This window comes from Abramis brama (assembly GCF_963993115.1).
Source record: "Abramis brama genome assembly, chromosome: 5".
Taxonomy (NCBI): Eukaryota; Metazoa; Chordata; class Actinopteri; order Cypriniformes; family Leuciscidae; genus Abramis; species Abramis brama.
In genome coordinates, this window is record NC_139967.1 from 9,067,415 (window position 1) to 9,090,131 (window position 22,717).

Consider the following 22,717-nt stretch of genomic DNA (forward strand, 5'->3'; position numbering starts at 1 on the left):
AATAACAGCAAGCAATAATTGCTGTGTCTCTTTTAACACTCATAACCAAACAATAATTATTGATATATGAAGCCATGCATTTCAATTTCTCATACTGTAGCAAAAGTAGAACCATTTATCTTCAACTAAGACTTTAATGTGCCAGACAGCGCTTGAAATCTCTAAAAACTCGTAAGGTTGTGCATTCATCTCATAAATCTGCCTCTGTGTGTGGGAACTTTGTAAAGGTCAAAGGTTAACTTGAGGAAAGGTTTGTTGCCCTGCTAACACAGTACATTAAGGCGTCCTCAGCTTTCCCCGTTGCGGGTGAAATTTAGTCATGTGTGCTGCGGTCCTTCGACTGTCACTGTCATCGCCCTCTCTCGTGTCCATCTCTGACTGGACGAAACGAGCGCAGCTTTCAGCACGCTATCGGCCCCCATGGCGGCTTTCAACACGCATACGTACAGAAACACCCACACACCTGTGTTTCCCACAACAGCACACACCATTTCCTTCTGTTTGTGCACACACCTCGGCAAACAAACTGGAGCAGGCACAATGCTGAGGGTGCTAACAGACGGGGGGGCGTAATGTTCCGATCAGGGCGAGGTGAAGGCTGAAGTGACGCTCTATCTGTGCGTGTGGACATGAAAGTGTTACAAACACTGTAAAACACACGATACTAACAAGATAACAGAAATGTGTCAAAGTCCACAACATGAAACATACACAGATGAGACGATTGGGGAAATGTTCACTCACTCAATCTGTCGATTTCACTCCATTCTGGCAGGGGACGTTCATTTTAAAAGTAAAGCATGAAATTATTGTGCTACCAAAAATCCTTCTAATTTAATACAAAATAGAAACATGTTAAATTATCATCATAAAAAATTTACTGAAAGGTTTTAACAATAATTAAATGATTTAATTTATTAGTTATTACATTAATTAAAGTTTATGTAAAACCTGATAATCATTTTACCTAGCATGATTTAAAAATAAAGAGCATCTTCTGTTCTTCTGTGTAAGAAATTAAATCTGACTTTTTGTACGTTGAGTTCACATTTGAATGTAGAAGACATTTGTTTATTTGACTTAGAAATATCTTTAAAACTTTCATTTTATTTCAGAACTTTTCATATTTTTAATTGTTTCAAAATTCAAACTAAAGCTATTTTAGAGGCTCAAAAAACATTATTTTCATATAAAAGAACTGCTGCTGTATCTGATAATTATATTAGACAGTAATAAGTACATAAATACAAAAGAACTGCTTCCAAAAAAAGTATCTCATTATGAAACACATTCTCCTCAGTAATAATTGCCATCATGTGGCTCATTAGAGGAAAAACAATTACTAGTGTAATAATTTAGCCTCATTCTGTCTAGCTCTTCTTTTTTTCTTTCAGACTTTTCTAAGTCTGACTCTCTGACTTTTCCTCCATCCAGGATCCTTACATATATATCATTATGTCTCCAGAACCGCTGGGGCAATAAACAACTCTGCAGGACAGATTTGGGTGGAAACGCACACATACGCAGCACGTATACACAATTAATGGTGAAAAAACTGAGCAGGAAAGTTAAATGAATTACACCTTTCCCGAGGGATGTCATTTTTTCGGAGAATTTCCTTTTTGTTTAAATTGGTTACAAACGAGAGTTGTCTGAATATCAGATTACCGAAAAGGGATTGGGTCTGAAGATAGATGTTAAAGCATCGCTTAAGTATCACGAGACAAACGAAAGAAAAAGAGTGAGAGAGAGAGAGAGAGTGAAAGAGAGGAAACTGAGAATAAATAAAGAGGACCTTGGCAGCGCTGGAATAATTATGTGCCACTCTATCCAATCTACATAAATAAACGTTGCACTGAGGGGAAGCTTACAGTTTTGGTTAAAATCATTTTTCAGGTCTGACTCCCCCTGTGTTTCAAAACACAGCCTGTTTATGGCAGCTAGCATGTTTTACATTTTACATGAAATATTTAGTTTAGCTTGGCCTGCTTGGGCTGCAAGGCTCAGAGGAGATTGATTCCAAGTGTGTATCCCAGCGCGACACTTCCAATCCATCACGACTCTGCCGTTAACAGGAAATCAAAAGGCTTCCTTATCAAATTACTCTTCCAAAACCAAAAGCTCTTTTAAAATTAGATTCACGGTAATCAGTGAAGACCTTGTTCTCTCTGCACTATCTTTCGGCCCAATCACATCACAAACACAAATACCTGTTTTCACCTTTTCTGTTCCTTCTGACAGCCTGTCCGCCCCTAACTGGCCCCTGGCCCTAAAGCACCCAGCAATGGGGCCCTTGATCAGATAGTGACCATGCCTAGTTTCCCCCTCCCAGCCCTGGGACCCCCTCGTCCGCTCACCGCGAAACCACTCCTGGTGAAACACACACACACAAATCGGTGCACTTTCATAAAACTCTAAATGGCTCATTAGGTAACGCCTGCAGAGAAGAATTAGTGCAGCAGATATGTGACGAGGATGAACTCTACCACACTGCCAGTTAAACAATTAAAAATCTCTTATAAAGTCTCTCATTCAATACAAAGTTCAGTTTAAAAAGTCACCTTTAAAATGACCTCCAGAATCCATCCAGGTCCTTTAGACATTTAATCTCTGTCACACACAAAAATAATTACTCTAAGTAGTTTATGGATCCAAATTATTATTATATGTCATAAAAACTATCCAAGGCCTTGTGACATTCACTTTTGACTTTCACTGAAATCAAATCTGCCATCAAAAAGTTTGGGTTCAGTACAATAAAAAAAAATAAAAAAAATGAAATTAATACTTTTATTCACAAATTGATTAATTGATTAAATTGATAAGAAAAGTGACAGTAAAGACTTTTTACATTTACACTTCAAAAAATTTATTTAAAATAAGTTCTGTTCTTTTGAACTTTTTATTTATCAAAGGATCCTGAAAAAATTATCATGGTTAAATATTAAGCAGCACAACTGTTTTCAACATTGATAATAATAAGAAATGTAGCTTGAGCATAATCAGCATAATAGAATGATTTCTGAAGGATTATGTGACACTGAAGACTAATGATGCTGAAAATTGAGCTTTGCCATCACAAGAATAATTTACTTTTTAAAATATATTCAAATATAGAACATTTTTAGTACTGCACACATGATCAAAGGTTGGCACAGCAAAAAGATGGCATAACAACGCTGACCACAAGAACGAGCCAGAGATGGGCTATGCTAAACCAGTACAAACTTATTAATCCTATTTCTGAAAACAATTACAAACAATTCAAATTTATTTAAAATGGCAATTCTACATGAACATTTTGCCTAAATACAGTATTATTGTTCTGGCTCCATAAACTCTCATGCATTAGGGGCATGTTGAAGAGATGGATATTAGCCTACAAGGTCGTGCTGAACACAAAACAGGATTCATATCTGTTATTTTAAAAAACAAAAAACAAAACACTGATTTCACTTTATTTCGATGATCCACTTGAGACACCCTAACTATTAGCAACTTTTCAACTACATGTCAACTAACTCTCTTTAGAGTATTAGTAGACTGCTAGTTTAGGGTTCAGGTTAGTAGAATAAGTTGACATGTAGTTACTTATAGTCAATAGAATGTCTGCTGGAGGAGCATCAAAATAAAATGTTAGCAGATATTAAGCAGACAGTCTACTAATACTCTAATGAGAGCTATTTGACATATAGTTGCAAAGTTACTTATAATTAGTAGAATGTCTAAGGTGGACCACCAAAATAAAGTGTTTATTTTATAGTAATACATGTACAAATGTATGCAATTATAGTATGCAATTACTCTGTGGAATTAATTCATATTTGTCCAAGAGCAAAATGAAAGTTAATGTTTCTAAAGTCAAATAAAGTTGCATGATAATTCTACATCTCTGCAAGTGACATGCTGGCTGCTGCCCAATATCTTAAAACACTATTCGCTGCATCCAAAAGGGGGTGCTAGAGCACTTGCTCAATGCTTCCATTCTCTGCCTCCAGTTTCTTAATGATCCAATTTATTTTCCTCTGCACCACATCAAATGACTCCTGACATTTGATGAGTGCAGTATCCTAACAGTGAGTATCTATATTAAGAAGAGAGACCGGCCTAATAGCAGGTAAATGTTTGGCCTGCAGATGAACCTGGGTTTGAGTGACACAGGCAGCTACACTCATTGGGATTCCACGGCTGCCCAGTGTGTTTAAATGCCCCTTATTACTGGGGCAAACAGACAGATATTTGTTAATGAATCCACATGCTTGAGTAACTCAAGACCCAGGAGTCTCTCCTTCTGCCCTGGGGACCAGCCACTCGCTGACTGCAGGTCAGAGGTCAAGGTAAAAGGTCACAGGGCTTTCAGGTCCCTCTCTACTCTAACGGGTGGTTATCGGGCCCTAATGGGTTTGTAAAAAAGCAGGATAGAATAACGCAGAGTTAAACTGTTGCTGGTTTAGAACATGCACAACACAGAGCATTTTTTAAATAGATTCAAAGAAAGAGGGATGTGAATTTTAAATATTGAAATTATATGTACTATGTTCTTGTATGTGTTACAGGCAGCATTGTTACTATGACACCATCCTGGGGTGAATATGAGGAAAAAATGGAAATATTTTACCAGAAAAAAAACAAGCAAAAACACTTAAGAACACAGGAAATTAAGCAACAGAACCAGACACAGGCGAACATAATCAATTAACCAATGAGTACCCATAGTAACAAAGGGCATAATCAGAAAAAAAGGAAATCAAGCAAACAGGAACTAAACACAGGAACGAAACACGTAACCATTACAACTACAACTTTAATTTGATTTTAATTTACCTATCTACCCATGGTCATGGTCATGTTAACAGTATTCTGATCACAGGTCTCAGACAGCAGAAAAAAATCATACTCTGAAATTCATACTCCTTCTGCCATTCACAAAAAAAATTTTGCCAATACTTTTATGAATACTGGGAATTCAGACATACAGTATCTAACGGAAGTGAGTACACCCCTCACATTTCAGCAAACATTTTAGTATATCTACTCAAGGGACAATACTATGGAAATGAAACTTGGATATATTTTATAGTAGTCAATGTGCTGCTTGTATAGCAGTATATATTTACTGTCCTCTGAAAATAACTCAACATACAGCTATTATTGTCAAAATAGCTGGCAACAAAAGTGAGTACACCCTAAGTGATAATAGCTGTACGTCGTTTAACCATGCAAAGCCACATGTCCTATTCATCATTTTCATGTTTTTGTCTGCTTGACAGGACCATACAAATTTGTGTATCTTGTATTAGAGCAGTTAAAATGTGTGCCTTGAGTACAATTCTCTCATACTGACCACCAGATGTTCAAAATGGCACCTCATGGCAAAGAACTCCCTAAGTATTTGATAATTAGAATTGTTGCTCTCCACAAAGATGGCCTAGGCTATAAGAAGATTGGTAACACCCTGAAACTGAGTTACAGTACAGGCCAGGGTCATACAGAGGTTTTCCAACTTGGAACAGGCCTTGCAAGGGTCAATCAAATAAGTTGAGTCCTCGTGCTGTGTGTCAGGTGCATAAGCTGTCTTCAAAAAACAGACGCATGAGTGGCATGTGCCAGCATTGCTTTAGAGGTTGCAGAAGCGGAAGGTCAGCTTGTTAGTGCTCAGACCATACACCACACACTGCAACAAATCGGTTTGCATGGCCGTCATCCCAGAAGGAAGCCTCTTCTGAAGCTGGCTCACAAAAGAGCCCGCCAACAGTTTGCTGAAAGCAACCTGTCCAAGAGCATGAATTACTGGAACCATGTCCTGTGGTCTGATGAGACTAAGATAAACTTGTTTGGCTCAGATGGTGTCCAGCATGTGTGGCGACGCCTTGGTGAGGAGTACCAAGAAAATTGTGTTAAGTATGTTAAGTATGGTGGTGGTAGCATCATGGTCTGGGGCTGCATGAGTGCTGCTGGTACTGGGGAGCTGCGCTTCATTTTGGGAAACATGGATTCCAACATGTACTGTGACATTCTGAAGCAGAACATGATGCCCTCCCTTCAGAAACTGGGCCAAACGGCATGATAACGACCCCAAACACACTGCCAAGATGACAACTGCCTTGCTGAGGAAGCTGAAGGTGATGGTGATGGAGAGGCCAAGTATGTCTCCAGACCCTATTGAGCACCTGTGGGGCATCCTCAAGCGGAAGGTGGAGAAGTGCCATGTGTCTAACATCCAGCAGTTCCGTGATGTCATTATTGAGGAGTGGAAGAGGATCCCAGCAACAACCTGTGCAGCTCTGGTGAACTCCATGCCTAGGAGGATTAAGGCAGTGCTAGATAACAATGGTGCTCACACAAAATATTGACACTTTGGACACAGTTTTGACATGTTCACTTAGGGTGTACTCACTTTTGTTGCCAGATATTTTGACAATAATAGCTGTATGTTGAGTTATTTTCAGAGGACAGTAAATATATACTGCTATACAAGCAGCACATTGATTACTCTAAAATCTATCCAAGTTTTATTTCTATAGTATTGTCCCTTGAGAAGATATACTAAAATGTTTGCTGAAATGTGAGGGGTGTACTCACTTTTGTGAGGTACTGTACTTATTTGGTCATATACTGTTTTTCGCCTCTACTATATAGAAGGGAAGTATTCGATTTCGGATGCAGCCCATATCATAGGCCAAAAAATTAATAATTAATGGTAAAAAGGGACTTGCAGTATTTTGGCACAAATTCATCTGTTGTTTGGTAGAAGTTAGTCAAATTAGACAGATGTCAATATAGACAGGTTACATGAAAAAAACTATGAACAAAAATCTCTTAAGTAAAATAAAACATATCCTAAACTACAGTTTGAAAAGTACTGGCTGCCAAGAATATGCAATCATCAAAAGAGACATTTGGACACCTAACATGTTTATAATACTGCAAATTTCTTGGATGCATCAAAGGGATAGTTCCCTTTGGAACTAGGAAATTCAAAATTCAAATTCAAAAAGTCATTAATATTTACTCATCCGCATGCAGTTTTTTTCAAACCTGTATGAGTGATTTTCTTCTGCAGAACACAAAAAGTTGTTTTTTATTATTATTTCAATTGTTCTTTACCATATAATGAAAGTTAATTGGGTCCAACATTTCACACAAGAACGTAAGTCATTTATGTTTTGAACTACATGAGGATGAGTAAATTATGCCAGAATTGTAATTTTTGGGCAAATTATGCCTTTAAGAAAATTTGATTTTAATGGTGTTTTTGTTTACTTTTGTATAATGTATAATTGTAATACTGTGTTGGGTATCCACTTGATGTCCAATGTAAAATCTTAGTTCTGAAGAAAAACTAGTTAAACTAAGGTAATCATAATTAGTCCATATGGATGTTTGTATGCTAAAAAACAGTGCCCACACTCTTTCAGATCATTTCGCACACATCTCTCAACAGATGTAGTGTGTCGCTGGATGTAATAAAAGAGTCAACCTACAATACTGTAGGAAGTACCACAAAAGATGTTGGATAACTAGCTGAGAACACACACATCCATAGGGCTTTATATATAATTTCTCAAAACAATCATGAGATTTCCAGCATAACTTTTCCGGTAAAAAAACATCATCCATATCTCTTGATCTTCCAGAGCTGAGTTTCTGTGATTACACGTGCTTTCATGTGTAATTAATCCACTTCAATCAACTGGAAAAGCAGGATGAGGGGACAACATTTCTGACAAAAGCATAAAAAAAACAGGTCCAGGTCAGCATTCAGACCTGACCGCAGGAAAAGACCCGTGATTGAGGATAAACTTCTCTGCAAAAGTGGCATGTGGAAACCCCAAAAATATTGAATCACCACTGCCACTGATCTGAATGGATATCAAACAGATTTTTCCTTTCCCCCCCCCCCCAATGTCCTGTGGTTTCCATAAGCATTTCCTCGCTACATTTCAGGCATTGACACGGGAACCAAAACATTCAGCTGCATCGGCACTTTAATCTCCTTGAGCAACAAGCCAAATAAATACACATTCGTAGTAAGACACGTATAGGATATGAAACACTGTAAAGCCCCGGGGGGGCAAGTGTAAGCTCATATCTCACACCACCACTCATGTGGAATAATGATTTGGATCCTGCTCTCACGTTCACGTCATTAAAATGTCACCATCCAGAACTGTATACTTGAATTATCTAAATTAAATTAAATAATAGAAAATAGAAGAAAAAAAACTCCAAAACATATTAATAGATGGTTTAAAGATTAAATTAGTTGAAATTAATTGAAACTTTGGAAATGCAACAAAGGGACCATATACACGACATCGTTTTCAACTAAAAACGGAAAACTTTTTATGCGTTTTGGCTGTTTATTTAAACTACAATGGTGTTTTGGGGGCCTGAAAAGACAAACTTTTGAAAATGGGTTTAAAAGTGCAAGTTTTTGAAAACGATACCGTTATCGTCAAAAATGTGAATTTGTTAAAACGATGACATCATGTTCAGTCTATATAGCCACATAGTGTTTCTTTACAAAGTGACATTTGCCAACTACTAACCTGGCAGCATAATACAGCGATTTTAATCATTTTCACCAATCTGTGTGAACAGGGATCGTTTTCCCAACCTTGTTGTCTGTACGCGAAAAATGCAAAGGAAAAACTATTCCGTTTTTAGTACATCACTGTCGTGTACCCCCAGACTGAATTAGATTTCAAGTAGTTGTTTTTGTCATTTAGATGCAATGCATATGTAACATGCATAATATCATCTGTAGCTGTGTCTTAATCAACTTTTTATTGCTCACTCTTTCCAACATATAATCTGATCACACATGATATGTATTGCAAGCTGATGTAAGTTTGAATGCCGCTTTAGTCCTGTTGTTGATGATGACGAAGTGCGTGTGTAGCTTTCCAGATTACACCATTTTTGCTCTGATACCGTGTATCTCATGTAGTATCTGGGTGGACAGCAGAAATATCTGATCCGCATTAAACAGAACAAGCAGGCGCACTGACGATCGCTTCATCTGTCCAGGTGCCTAAAGACCAGCAGATAAACATCTCACCCAAAGCAAGAATAACACAGCGTCCCATTGAGGCTGAGTAATTACCTGCCTACCCTTAAAGTGTCACTGATGAATCACCTGGGACAGCCATCTTGCACCACCAACCAGGCACTGAGCCCTAACACTGCTAGCCACAAGAAAAAGGAAACAAAGGTACTATTTACTTCAAATAAATAGGTATCAGAAAGCGATTATGAAACGATATTGGCATTAGCAAAAAAGAAAAATATTATTTATGTGGAGATAGCATTCAAATGTATACAGCTGGTGAAAGATGCTGTCATTTGCCTTTGTCACTTTGTTATTTGTTGTGCTAAGACACACAATCAGAACGTTACGGACATGTTGAGTAAAGCGAGTATCTTGTTGCTACAAAAGCTCTAATGGTTAGATGTGGCTCAAGGCTAACATCGGTTGGCCGTGCTAACCTCATGCTCACCTCACCTAAGTATTTGAAGCAGAGGATACAAGATAGCTGTTGCTTGTGTGAAGGTGATATGTATGAAAACTCAATTTATCACCTGCAAATTCTGCCAGAATGATATATTTGTGCCCTGTGGGGATGGGCTAATCTGATACGCTGACCAGAGGCTAGTTTAAACAGACAGAGCTAATGCTCAACATGTAGAACACTGTGATTTCCCCAACAAAGCATAAATCTCTCTACCGGTGTGCTTTGTAAGGAGCAAATGAGTCACTTCCTGAGATCTGGCACAGGTGGTAAACACAGGCAAGTTGTGTTTCTTTGGAAGATATTGCCAGGCTAATGACTAGCAATTTAGAAATAGATTTATGCTACTATTTAATTGCACAGTTCCAGGTAAATAATTGTGTTGAATGCCAAACATACACAAGCATAGACTTGAATGACAGGAATCACCATCTAATTTTATATAGCCTATATGTAAGATTTAAAGTCTTAAAACCACTTATTTGAATCATATTAACTGTATTAGCCAGACAAGCTAATGTAAACAGCAAATGTAACATATAGGAGGCAGTTGCTCCTTTAAAACTGGCCTCATTAATCTTAACAGAATGTGACAGCAGTCACTGTACAATAATAAATAGTCTAGAGCTCCACCTGATACTGTTAAGTGTCATTGAACATATAGAATGTTTCACAGAAGAAAAAGGAAAGAGAATGAAGAGATAGCTTTCCTCTTTTCTCCTACGGCTCTCTTACACTTTTCTCTCTTGGTCCTTTATGTCCAAGCATGCTCTGTACAAAAGAGAGATGTTCGTGACTTCTTGCCCCGAACACGATCTGAGAGAGTAGAGTTTCAGGACATGAAACGAGGGTTAGAACATGGACAGAACTCTTGAGGGTTTGATTCGAAAAATCATAACTGATGAATCTGTATGCATTAGGGTTGCACATTTCAATTTAAACAGGATGCAGAAAAACAATTGAAGGAAGCTGAATTAAAAAGAATTGAAATTCAGAAATTCACATAATGTATTTTTACTTAGGATAGATAGATAGATAGATAGATAGATAGATAGATAGATAGATAGATAGATAGATAGATACTGTAGTTAGAGAATGTTTTGATTGATTGATTGATTGATTGATTGATTGATTTGATGTGTTTTGGTTTTTTTTTACTTTTAAAGTTTATGAAAGAAAGAATATAACTGAATATTCAAACTAACAAGAAACTGGATGGAAACTATATTCTTGAACTTAATGATGAAGCACTCTGCTAACTTTGTGCTAAATTTCAGAATTTCTACCACTCCCTCAGCACTTCCTAGTTTCAGCTAGTTTTTAAGTTTGTGCTATCTGGCTGCATATTCTGGTCAGGCCCAGTCTGCTGTGTGTTTATATGGACTCCACATGAATAGAGACGTTAGAGCCCCTGTAACGTCAACTGCCAACTCTGACCAACAGACAGAGAGAGCAGACAGGAGAAAATAAGCAAAGAGAGCAAATCTGAGAAGGCCATACCAAGCTGCTTCCTGGTCTCTGTGTCTTAAGCACACACACTGGGAGAAAGGCTTCCCACCATCAAAATGCAGGATCCAACCTCAAGGGAAATACCACACTGGATGTACACAAAACTTTATGGCGTCCGTTTCCATTGACTGAGAAGTCACAGGAGCCCTTTAATTTTCTATGTAAACCATTGGGGTTTGTTTTTTGGGGTTTATATTCATGTCTTCTGGGTAAAATGATCAAATCACAGCCTGCAAACTTGCATAGCTCTACTCATGAATCACAACACACTCAATATATAGCAAAAGCTTACTTTTAATAGACATTCTTAGTGGAGTATGTGGAGAAACAATGATTTCTATACCTTTCTCAAAGCATTTTGTAGCACTCTGGGTTTGCATTTGCTGCTCAATGCTTGCTACCCAACACAATGGTGGAAACCCAGCTGCAAGTTTGATACATAGCATAGTTTGCAGTGCACCCAATTTACCACTATTCTTTTATAGTCTAGGCACATTATAGATTCAAATGTTTTTTAAAAAAATCACTTCTTCTTTTTTTTTTCATACATGAAATGAATGTTTAAACTTTAAAGGGATAGTTCACCCAAAAATGAATATCATCATTTACTTGACTTATGTGGATCACTAAAGGAGATGTTCAGGGAGAGACCTACAGTCCCGTTCACTTTTGCATCCCATATTGCATCTCTTACATACAATGAAAGTGATGTCCATTATGATGGACCTAAAGTATCTTTTTTTTTCTGTTGTATGCATATCATTTGGATTTGGAACAAAATGAAGATGAATAAAGGACAACAGAAATGTCAGTTTTGTGAGAACCATCCATTTTACACTATTGTTCAAACGGTTGGGGATGGGTGAGATTTATTAAAGTTTTCTCTCTTTTTAAGAAGTCTCTTATGCTCACCAAGGGTGCATTTATTTGATCAAAAATACAGTAAAAACTGTAATATTGTGAAATATTATTACAATTTAAAATAACTGGTTTCAATTTTAATGTTTTTAAAAAACATTTATTCCTGTGATGGCAAAGCTGAATTTTCAGCATCAATACTCCAGTCTTCAATGTCACATGATTCTCAAAAAAAAATCTTTTTATAATCAATTTTTAAAAAAGTTGTGCTGCTTCATATTTTTGTTGACATTGTGAAACTCTTTTTCCAGAATTTTGATTAATACAATTTTCAAAAGAATAGCATTTATTTGAAATAGAATTTTTTATAACAATGTAAAGGTCTTTACTGTCACTTTTGAGCACTTTAATACATCCTTGCTGAATTAAAGTATTTTTAGTAAAGTAACTTTTAGTAGTGTATATGCTTTTCGACATATTCGCTTTTTTGTTTGGCCTTGTGTTTCCTCCTTTCTGGATCTCATCCTCTCTAACATGTTTCTCAGCATGAAATACTGTCCAGGCACCGCCGTGTTGCACTGATCCTTGACACCTGGCCGGACCCAAGAGAGAGCATTGTACAGTCTAGTCAGTGGACAACCCAGATTTTACAGTGCTGCCCTAGCTCCTGTAGGTCGCTCTGCCCGTCAGTCACACAGCTGGTGCTAATTTCCCTTCAATGCCACGTTGAGCGCCATGACAGAGGGCCGACAGCCAAGAAAGCTTCCTTTACGCCGTATCACGTGACCTCATAGAAAAACCTGCAGTTCATCCAACTTTTCAAAGACTTTTTAGTGATATCATGCATCTTGCTTTAAGCATTACCAACTTCCTTTAGCGCTTTGTTTGAACTGCCACTCATCTCACTGACAGGAGGGCTTGACAAACTTGTTTTGCAGCTGATGAAATGTCAGTGTGGGAACGTGGCCTGGGCAAGAGAAAGAGAGGGATCTCGGACCACCTGCTGTCCACTCAAAAGCCTCTCCACTTTCATAACACAGGGCCAGGGAAAGGCCAGGCAAACTATACGCCATTTGGCAGCAACTAACTAAAGTGCACAGGCAGCTGAAGTATAATTGGATGTAATGAAGACTAACTGAAGAAGAGCCATGCTGGATTTCATGACCTTGGAATTAACGCCACCCAAGAAATGTATGGGACGGACCACATAACCACCCCTCATTAAATCTATAATAAACACGGACGAACTGAAACATGCTATCGGTATGCACCAGATGACTATTCGGCGGGATATTGATGTTCAAGATTGCAGGAGATGAATTCAGTGCATCTCTGTAGCTATTTGCAGTTAACCTGGATACACAGGAGGCCTCGTCCATCAGAGTTCACAGTTGGCTCTGGGGGAAAAACGTGAAGATGATCTTTCATTGTCACCCTATCAGTCATGACAACAAGAATACTTGGCGCAGCGGTCTTTGGTTGCTGTTGCTAATATGACAACTAGAACATCATTCTGAACATCATTGTTGATGCTGTTCCATTATTCTGTTGATAACAAATATAGAATGACTGGTTTATCTTAAATACGGATTACATTACACGACTTTTAAAATCTTCCCATTAAAATATCTAAAAAGTCTTTAAAACAAGATAGATTTACCCAAGATGCATGCAAATTTACCCGTGAGATAGACTTGACACATGTACAGGCATAAATTAACTTGCTAGATGTTAGATTTGGATTTGAGATTCAGTGTTTTCATGAGCCCCCATCATGCTATAAGTAATTACTTAATTTGCTATTTTTTTAATTATTCAATTAACACTTTAGAATACTGTTCCATCATTAATGAATAACTGCACAGGAACAAATGAGTAATGCAATATTAACACTCTAGTAACTAACAAGAAACTCTTAACAAATTAGTAAGTAATAGCGCTCAGTTGAATGAGGTGGCTAATCAATAACTACTATTTTTTCATACCTCCCAGAGGACTACTACAGGTTCACAAGTAATGAGAGTAATGCACAATGTATAATTCATTCTAAAGTAAAGATCATGGCAGTGGCATTGGCATAGCACCTGGGTATGCAGCATATTTTTTGCTGACTTTGTTACACCACTGGGTCATGGTAACCTTTTAGTAATGACTTAACCAAATTATTTTATTATTAATTGTTATTATTATAACAATTATTTGGAACAGTATTCTAAAGTGAAGATCATGATAACTCTCTAGTAATGACTGGAGACATTGTAAGCTTTTGAGGTTTTTGTAAGATTTGGATAATGACTCAAGTGTTACTACATCCTATGAATTAGCCTAATAATTATTTGGAACAGTATTCTAAAGTGAAGATCATGTTATCATGCTTTACACTTTAAAATACTGGTCCAAATAATTAGTAAATCCTTCTGAAGAATTTGGTAATACTTGAGTCATTACTAGGTAACCATGATCTTCACTTTAGAATTAATTATACATTATGCATTATTCATTAAATATGAGCCAGTATATCATAGTTCTTTGTAGTCCTCTGGGAGGTATGAAAAAGATAGTAGTTATTGATTAGCTAGTGAACTACCTAATTCAACTTAGCGCTATTACTTATTAATTCATTCTTCATTCTACATTCTTCATTGATCTGTCCTCAACCAAAGCAAAAGCTCCACTTTTTTAAGCTCCAAAGCAAGAGCACTTTTATGATGGATAGATGTGCTTTTATGGACTTCAAGACAGAAACAACCATTGACTGCCATTATAAAGCTTGGAAGAGCCAGGACATTTTTTAATATAACTCCGATTGTATTTGTCTGAAAGAAGAATGTCATATACCATATAGGATGACTTGAGGGTGAGTAAATCGTGGGCTAAGTTTCATTTTTGGGTGAACTATCTCTTTAAGTAAATTGAACAAGCAGCAAAAAATAAATTAATAAATTAATTCTATCAGTGTGAACAAAAAGAGTTTAGTTTAGGTGGCCAACAGCATATGGTACATTATGCATGCTGTGTCCCATCATGGGATATTGGAATTCGGGTGTCCCACCTGGCTTCCTTTGTCAAGCTTTAAGGTAAGGTTTGCTGCTGAACAGAAGCTACGATAATCCATCAGCCAAACCAATGCTAACCAGCATAAACCAACCAGTACTTCATGCTTGTCTACGCTGGTCTTTTTAACGGGGTGACAGCCAATCTTTCAGCAAATAAATCTACATTTGACACTACAGACGTTTGCTTGTTTATAATGAGACCGGTTGGACACTAGAGGAGGTGGCCTATGGCATTTCTTTAGCTTATTTTTTGGACAAGTTGAAACTGCATGACTTTCTGAGTCTCCTGGGGGACCTCTGGAGAAGATGGAGGGTGGAGGGTTAAGGGAAAAGGCCACCCATATGGAGAGCAGCTGATTTTCCTAGCGTTGTATCCAATGTACACATCCACCCCATTCACATATATACATAGATATGCACACACACCCTCATAAATACACTTAGACATACATATATATTCTTCTAAATAGGTCACACACACACACACACACATATATATATGCTAGTAAAAACAAATCAAATATACCAAACAAAAAAACTTTTTTTTTTGTCCACTTGAAACAACTGAAACAAATACAGCAAGAAAAGTCCTAGTTAAAACATGTTTTAATATCTTATGCAGTAAGTAAATTCATCTTGTTCAAGGATTTGTAGATACCAAAAAGACTAATTAAAAACTTATACAAAGTCATTTTTTGCAGGTCTTGAATCCAGCATATTGATGTAGCCGACAAGGAGATGCTTTTTATTGAACAGCCAAAACAAGCAATTCACAGGCCATAACTCTTTGTCTCAACGGTTCTTGTCTAACCATAAATCATTGGGATAAAGTGCCTGAGGGATCTCATTTATTTAGTTACGAATATCGCCAAGGCACCGTGTACGCTTGTGCGTGTATTTGTAAGTGAGAACGGCAAGCAAAGTATTGTATCCATGTTTCACAGAAACGGCATGCGTTGTGTTGTATAAATGTGTGTGACGAGCAGTGCTGGTGGGTTCACTGGTTATGCAGTATAAACATATTGTGTCATGCTTCAGCTGAGCGCTGGGAACTATTAGCATCAGGCCTGATGTCAATCACACCTCCGTGCTCTGTTAAAGAGGGCTGGAAGAAACACTCTTGCTTAAACTCTAGAGAAGATGTAATATTTCTAACTATAATTATTCCTAACTGCAAAGGAACTTCACATGACCTGCATCCATGTTATTTCCAGGCAAAAGACAGACGGCTACAGGCACCGCTCTGAGAGTGATTCCATCTGTCTAATGTCATCGACTTAAAGTGTGTTTGATTGGCAGAGCCACTGTTTGGTCTCAGAGTTTTTTGGGGTTTTTTTACAGAGAGCATTTGGTTTGATGCCCTGTCCCCATCATCAAAGGACTTTTTAAAATGGACTCAGTCACTTTAATTGTGGAATTCAGGATCAGGATTGAACATTTCCCCCACCAATCCCCCTAAGTGAAGACACATATTTACAAGACAATTCACACATATAGTATACACACACTCAAAGGGCTGCATTTCACCTTTAAGGCCTAGTCACATACCAAGTCCACACTTTTGTCATAAAAAGTCCACAATGATTTAAAACAAAGCAATGCATCTTTAATATATAGGCCATATATATAATATAATATAATATAATATAATATAATATAATATAATATAATATAATATAATATAATATAATATATACCCTACCTTACTATCTATTATTAAAGGGATAGTTCACTTTGAAATTAAATTTTGGTATGTTTTAGCTTACCTCAAGGGCATTCAAGATGTAGGTGTCTTTTTCCGCAGTAGTTTCAATTTTGATATTTTTAGGTCAAACCGTTCTTGTCTGTCAGTCATATAATGCAGGTCTATGGTCACCACCTCAAAGAGCATGCACAGAGAAGTCCAAATTAAACAATTCCCCATCGTAAGTACACATTGATGGCCTAAGACACGAAACGAGCGGTTTGTGTGAGAAAACGAACAGTATTTATATCGTTTTTACCTCTTGTAAAAACTTCCGGCGCTTTCCGGCGCTTGCGCAGACTAAGCCAGAACACGCGCACACGTCACACACCAGGAAGCACGCGCGCCCTCAGATCACTCAGATCACAGGACGTGGTTGTGTACAAGAGGTAAAAACGATATAAATACTGCGGAAACAAAGACACCTACATCTTGGATGCCCTTGAGGTAAGCTAAAACATACCAAAATTTAATTTCAAAGTGAACTATCCCTTTAAGCAGTAATTAGGAGTTTATTGAGGCAAAAGTCGTAGTTAATAGCGAGAAGTGGACCCTAATTTAATGTGTGACCAATATAGCAATATATCTAAATCCACGGTGAGAAAATGCATTAGTGCAATTCCATATGGCAAAACGGCACTTCTTTTCATCGTGATAGATTGAAATAAATATATATATTTCATATATATAGCATAAGACGCCATAAGATGCCATAAGAAAAAAAGCTTCAATTATTTTACTTTTGTGTCATTTAGTCATATCAAACATAGTGTGAACAGGCATTTAGGGTGTCACTTAGACTGTCTGACTCTGAAGCAATTCTGTAAAAAGCCCAAATGACTTTTGAGAAAAAACTCTGAGATGCTTGGCATATCGGTCTAGACTGCATGGTTGAATGAGCTGTAATGTACTTCCAATGTGATCTCTTTCATTTCTACTATCCTCAGTCCAAATCACAACACAAAAACATATTCGAAAGAGGATACCAAGGGCCCGGGTGATAATCTTACCATAGTTAGCACTTCTGCAGGAGTCCACATAGAAAGCTCTCAGTTGACTCCCCAAAGGAAGTGCCATTTACAATCAGTTAAGCAGGCTGCTTCAGGCGAGCCTCAGAGGCATCGTATATGTTTCTCTTTGGTTGTGTAACACCACCCAGAGTGTTCTGCTCGTAACAAAAGATGCCTCAGGTTTAATGTTTCGGAAATCTTTATGGACACGACCCTTATGCTCAGGCCTCTGGTAATTAATATTGTTGACAAAGGAGCTCATAATTTTTTCCCTCGTCAAGACGCAATGTTCTTTACAGTCTAATGGCTGCAGAACCCTATTGGCTCCTGGAACCCTGTGTGGACACAAGAAGAGGGGCTGATGGGGAGTCTCGGCTGAGCAGGGTGCTGCGTGATTGGTCCCCGCAGGGTTTATGATTAATGAGCCTGGGAAAAGAAGCAGGGGCCGCTGGGAAATCCTCTATTCTGTTTCACTCTACAGAGAGCGTGCTGAACTTTATGTCAACACTGGACGGAGAACAGCTCTCCCGGTCTGTACTTGCTTAAAGGCCAAAAACTAAATGAATTTGCTGCATTTGCAGCACAAAAGACTTAAATCAGCAATATTAAACTTGCACAAGATGAATGGTGAAATGTACTGCTGAAAAAGGAGCCACTAAGTAATACAGCTGACTTTTGGATGTCTAAAACTGAAAGTCTAAAATAATTAAAGAACGTTCTTTAAATGAAACAAAACAGCATATGCATACTGTACACTCCACATGTTCATCGCACTACATCAAAGTGTTAAAGGGGTTCTGGTTTATGAGCAGGGTCTTTGGCCCGGTCCGAGGGGTTCTGTTGGCTTCGGGCCCCCGGGTCTTGCTATGGGAGGCAGGCATCTGTCTGCCCTCGAAGCCATTCACAACATCATGCTCCACTAGGAGCTTAACAAAAATATTGCTTGTTCTTTTTAAAGGCCAGACAGCCTCAAAATACACCCCACATCACAGAACGACGGTTTGGATTGCAGAATGTTTCCCTGTCTGACCCTCACGCATCTGAAAACTGTTTTAAGGTTGAAATATGGGTTGGAATTAATGTTTTGTCAATTTAAATGAATTGTGTATGTCTCTACATAAAGAGCAGATGTGTCCTCTGAAACAATTGTACATTTTCCAACAAGTGACTTCAAATGTGTTTACAGCTCCCGTTTCCTAGATTCCTAGAATGTATTAAGTATAATAATGCACTGTGACAATACTGACATTTAAAAGCGTGAAAATATGCACTTAAAAAGATTAAATTGACAAAATATTTTTTTTTCTTCCAACAAAGATGAAACAGTAATGCATTTTTATACTTGGTAACACTTCATTTTGTTAACACTTTATTTTAAGGTGACATAGATACATGTAACTACATTTACTTACTATAGTAATAACAGTAAATTACGCATAATTACATGTAACTAAGCCTAAGCCTAAACCAAACCCTAACCATAACTATATGTACATGTAGTTAATTAATATTAATCAGTACTTATGCGAGTTAGTACAATGTAACTACGTCACCTTAAAATAAAGTGTAACTCTATATGTATTGCATGCTTGAAGAATTAAGACCTTTTTTCCCCAGTGCCAGGAGTACGATGTCCTTTCTTTTTTTATGCAGAACACAAAAGAATATATTTAGAAGAACAGATATTTTCCAAAATACCTTTTTGTGTTCTACAGAAGAAAAAATGCTTAAAAATTTGACACAACATGAGGGTGAGTAATTGGTCAAAGAATTTTCTTTGTTTGGTCTCTTGGTGCACTTAGTAATTTTTCCCCTCATTATTATTTTACACATGAAAAAAAAAAATAGTATTGCTTTTTAAATTAAATCTTACCTATACTGAGCTTTAAACAGAATTTAAAAAGGATAATAATGCATTGTGACCATATTACCATTTCAAAGCATGGAAATACGCACTAAAAATGGTTCAATTGACGGAATCTTGTGGTCTAACTTTTTTATACTTCCACCGCTTAGTATAATTTCAGGCAGCAAAACTACAAAAGGATTAATTCCACCCATTATTGTCTGGAGTCAGATTGCGTATGCTCGCTGAATGGGTCGTGATGACACATTTAAAGCAGGATATTGTCTCACCCATTATCCTCTATTCATATTCACAGATGCAATGCAGGGCAATATTTATATCATCGACAGCATTAAAAGCAACAACAATGGCTCAATGGCTTCAACGTACGTCAGAAACACAGAGGTCAAAACAAGACAAAATCCCTTGTCAGTTTGCCTCCACCGAATCAGTAACGGGTCACATAGAGGGAAGAAAGAACAAGCAATTGTGTTTTGTTTTTCATCTCAGCTTCACAAACAGAGCTACTAACAAAGTGACCCATCTGAGCTACTTCCTTCCATTCTGATTGGCCTAATTGGGACCTGTTGACAGAGAGTCCCATCCGAGCAGGAACCGGCCAATCAGCTGCCGGCATCTGTCATCCCCACCATGCCGGACTTCCACCGAGAATAAATGCGCTTTCTGTCTCTTCGACCTTAATGACCTTCTCATTTTTATGAACGTTTTAATTGTCTCCAAAATCCCTTATATTGGGAGCTCAGAGTAAGAATGTTTGGGCCCATAGAGATATTACATTTCAGATAGCCTAAAAAGTCACTTATTTATTGAAAATAAAACTAAATAACAAATAGGGCATATGTGGGCCGAATACTATATATTAGGTTATCAGCTATGTCTCTTTCTGAAACAATTACACATTTCTATATTTCAAAAAGTAAGATGTTTCATAGAATTCAAATGTAACAGGTTTTGTTAAGTTGCACTTTAGTAATGATTCAGTCATTAATAAAGTTTTAAACAAAATATGTTTAAAGTGATGTGCACTCATGGTAGAGCTGCATGATTAAACGTTAAAAGATTGTCATCTCAATTCAAACACCCAAGCAACCTTATTCCTAAATGACATCGATTTGGGTATGTCTATTAAACCTTTAACAAGTACGATCACAGTGAACATTCAAATCTGTGTTGCGGCTGCTGCTGGCCCAGAGAGTGCAGTTGTCATGTATTGGTATGAAACTGCTTTACAAACAGTCTTTTCAACCACACAGCATCATTGATTCTGTATTACAACAATTCAAATAATCACAGATGTACTGGGATAAAAGTTTATGGTTTGGATATAAGCACTGATATCTACGGTAGTGATCAAAATAGAGTAAATCACCTTTTAAAAGCATCTTGACACTTCAAAAAAAGACTGAATCAATTACATCGTTACACCAGTAGGTGGCGACAAGTGACTTAATTTTTTTTTTCATTGAATCATTCATTCAAGAGATTTACCCAAAATCGCTGATTCATAATGAAACAAGTGATGTCATTATGAGTGAGTCGTTGAATCATTTATTCATTCTTACCTATTTTTTAAATAATTAATTCAAAATTAACTGAAGATTTTTGAAATAGACTGCAGCAATTAACATTTTGTCAAAACCTCTAGTAATTTACGTGTTTTATGTGTGGTCTATTCAGAATTGTAAGCGAATCCTGATGTCTATTTTAAACAAAAAATCATTCTCAATTTATCCAGAATCATGCAACTCTAACCCATTGGATGAAGAATTCAGTCTTCCTTTCTTTATTTTCTTTTCAATATACAAATCACTTCTTAGGCTACTTAGTATTGTATACAATGGAGCATGACCAGCCAAATATTATATATTGACAATGATAACAAAAACAAGACAACAGCAATTGAATGCAATTGAAAAATGATATATATATATATATATATATATATATATATATATATATATATATATATATATATATATATATATACACAATTAAAAATATGACAAAACTATTATGAGGGAAAGGGTAACAACAAAATATTAACAATGCACTAACAATGTTTTTCATGAAAAACACAGAGGTTATGCAAATAATCCAACCACAGAATGCTGAGAATTTGAGAATCAGCTTGAACTGAAACAGACTAAAATGGATTCAAATGAATGAATATGACATCACAAAATATTAACGAAACTTAAATGACATTCATCAAAAAATAAAAGCTATGGCTAAAACAAAAAGCTGTGTAACAGATCATTGCAGACCAGTGCATTTTCATTCACCGATCTAAATTCTGAGCACATTCTGGTTTTGATTTAGTTCATTATCAAAAGGCCCCTGTCAGGTTAAAGGCCGCTATCTGTTCTCTTTGATTCCCACTGACCCAGGCAGACCAACGCTGTTGGGCAGCTGCGGGCAGCCCGTTTGCCTCTTTGTGTGCATTACTGAGCCCTCCTGTCTTCAGTGTCCATGTCCACACAAAAGACCCTTAACAGAAGCTGTCAGCAGCCAACACCACAGCGAGGATGCTAAGCACAGTCTCTCCTACAGATCCCTTCAGCTTGTGTTTGTACAGACCTGAGAGCTTGATACAGTTGAAATTACTTTTGTTTAGTCTTTTCTTTTAAGACAACCGCAGCTTTCACAGACTGTTTGCCCACTTTTGAATCACAAATGCTGCAGCGGTGTTCTCCTGGGCAAAAACGAAAGACAAAAAAAGTGGCAAGGTGTCCAGCGGGCTGCCACACTTTGCACCTGAGGTTTGGATCAATACAGTCAAGCGATGACATGTCAATTTGCAGGGAGAAAAGACACGCTGTCCGTTCAAAGGCAGTGGTGAGAGACGTGGGCAGGTGAATTGTTCACGAGCGGATACAGTGTATCAACACCTTCCTTTTAACTGTTGCCTGCTTTATTTTCTCTTTACGCCGTGGGCATGATGTGTTTTTTGCACGTACCTGATGTTTGACCAATGCTTATGAAAAGTGATACTCTTTTTTGTCCCTTTGGCCTTTAGTTTATTGTTTTTAAAAGAATGCAATGTTTATGAGCTATTGCATGGCACACAATGCCAAAGGCCAGCTGCTGCTCTGCTATTATTTGATGTTTGATGCATTCAATCATTTTACTAAGAAACAGAAACACGGCGTCTGCAGGGA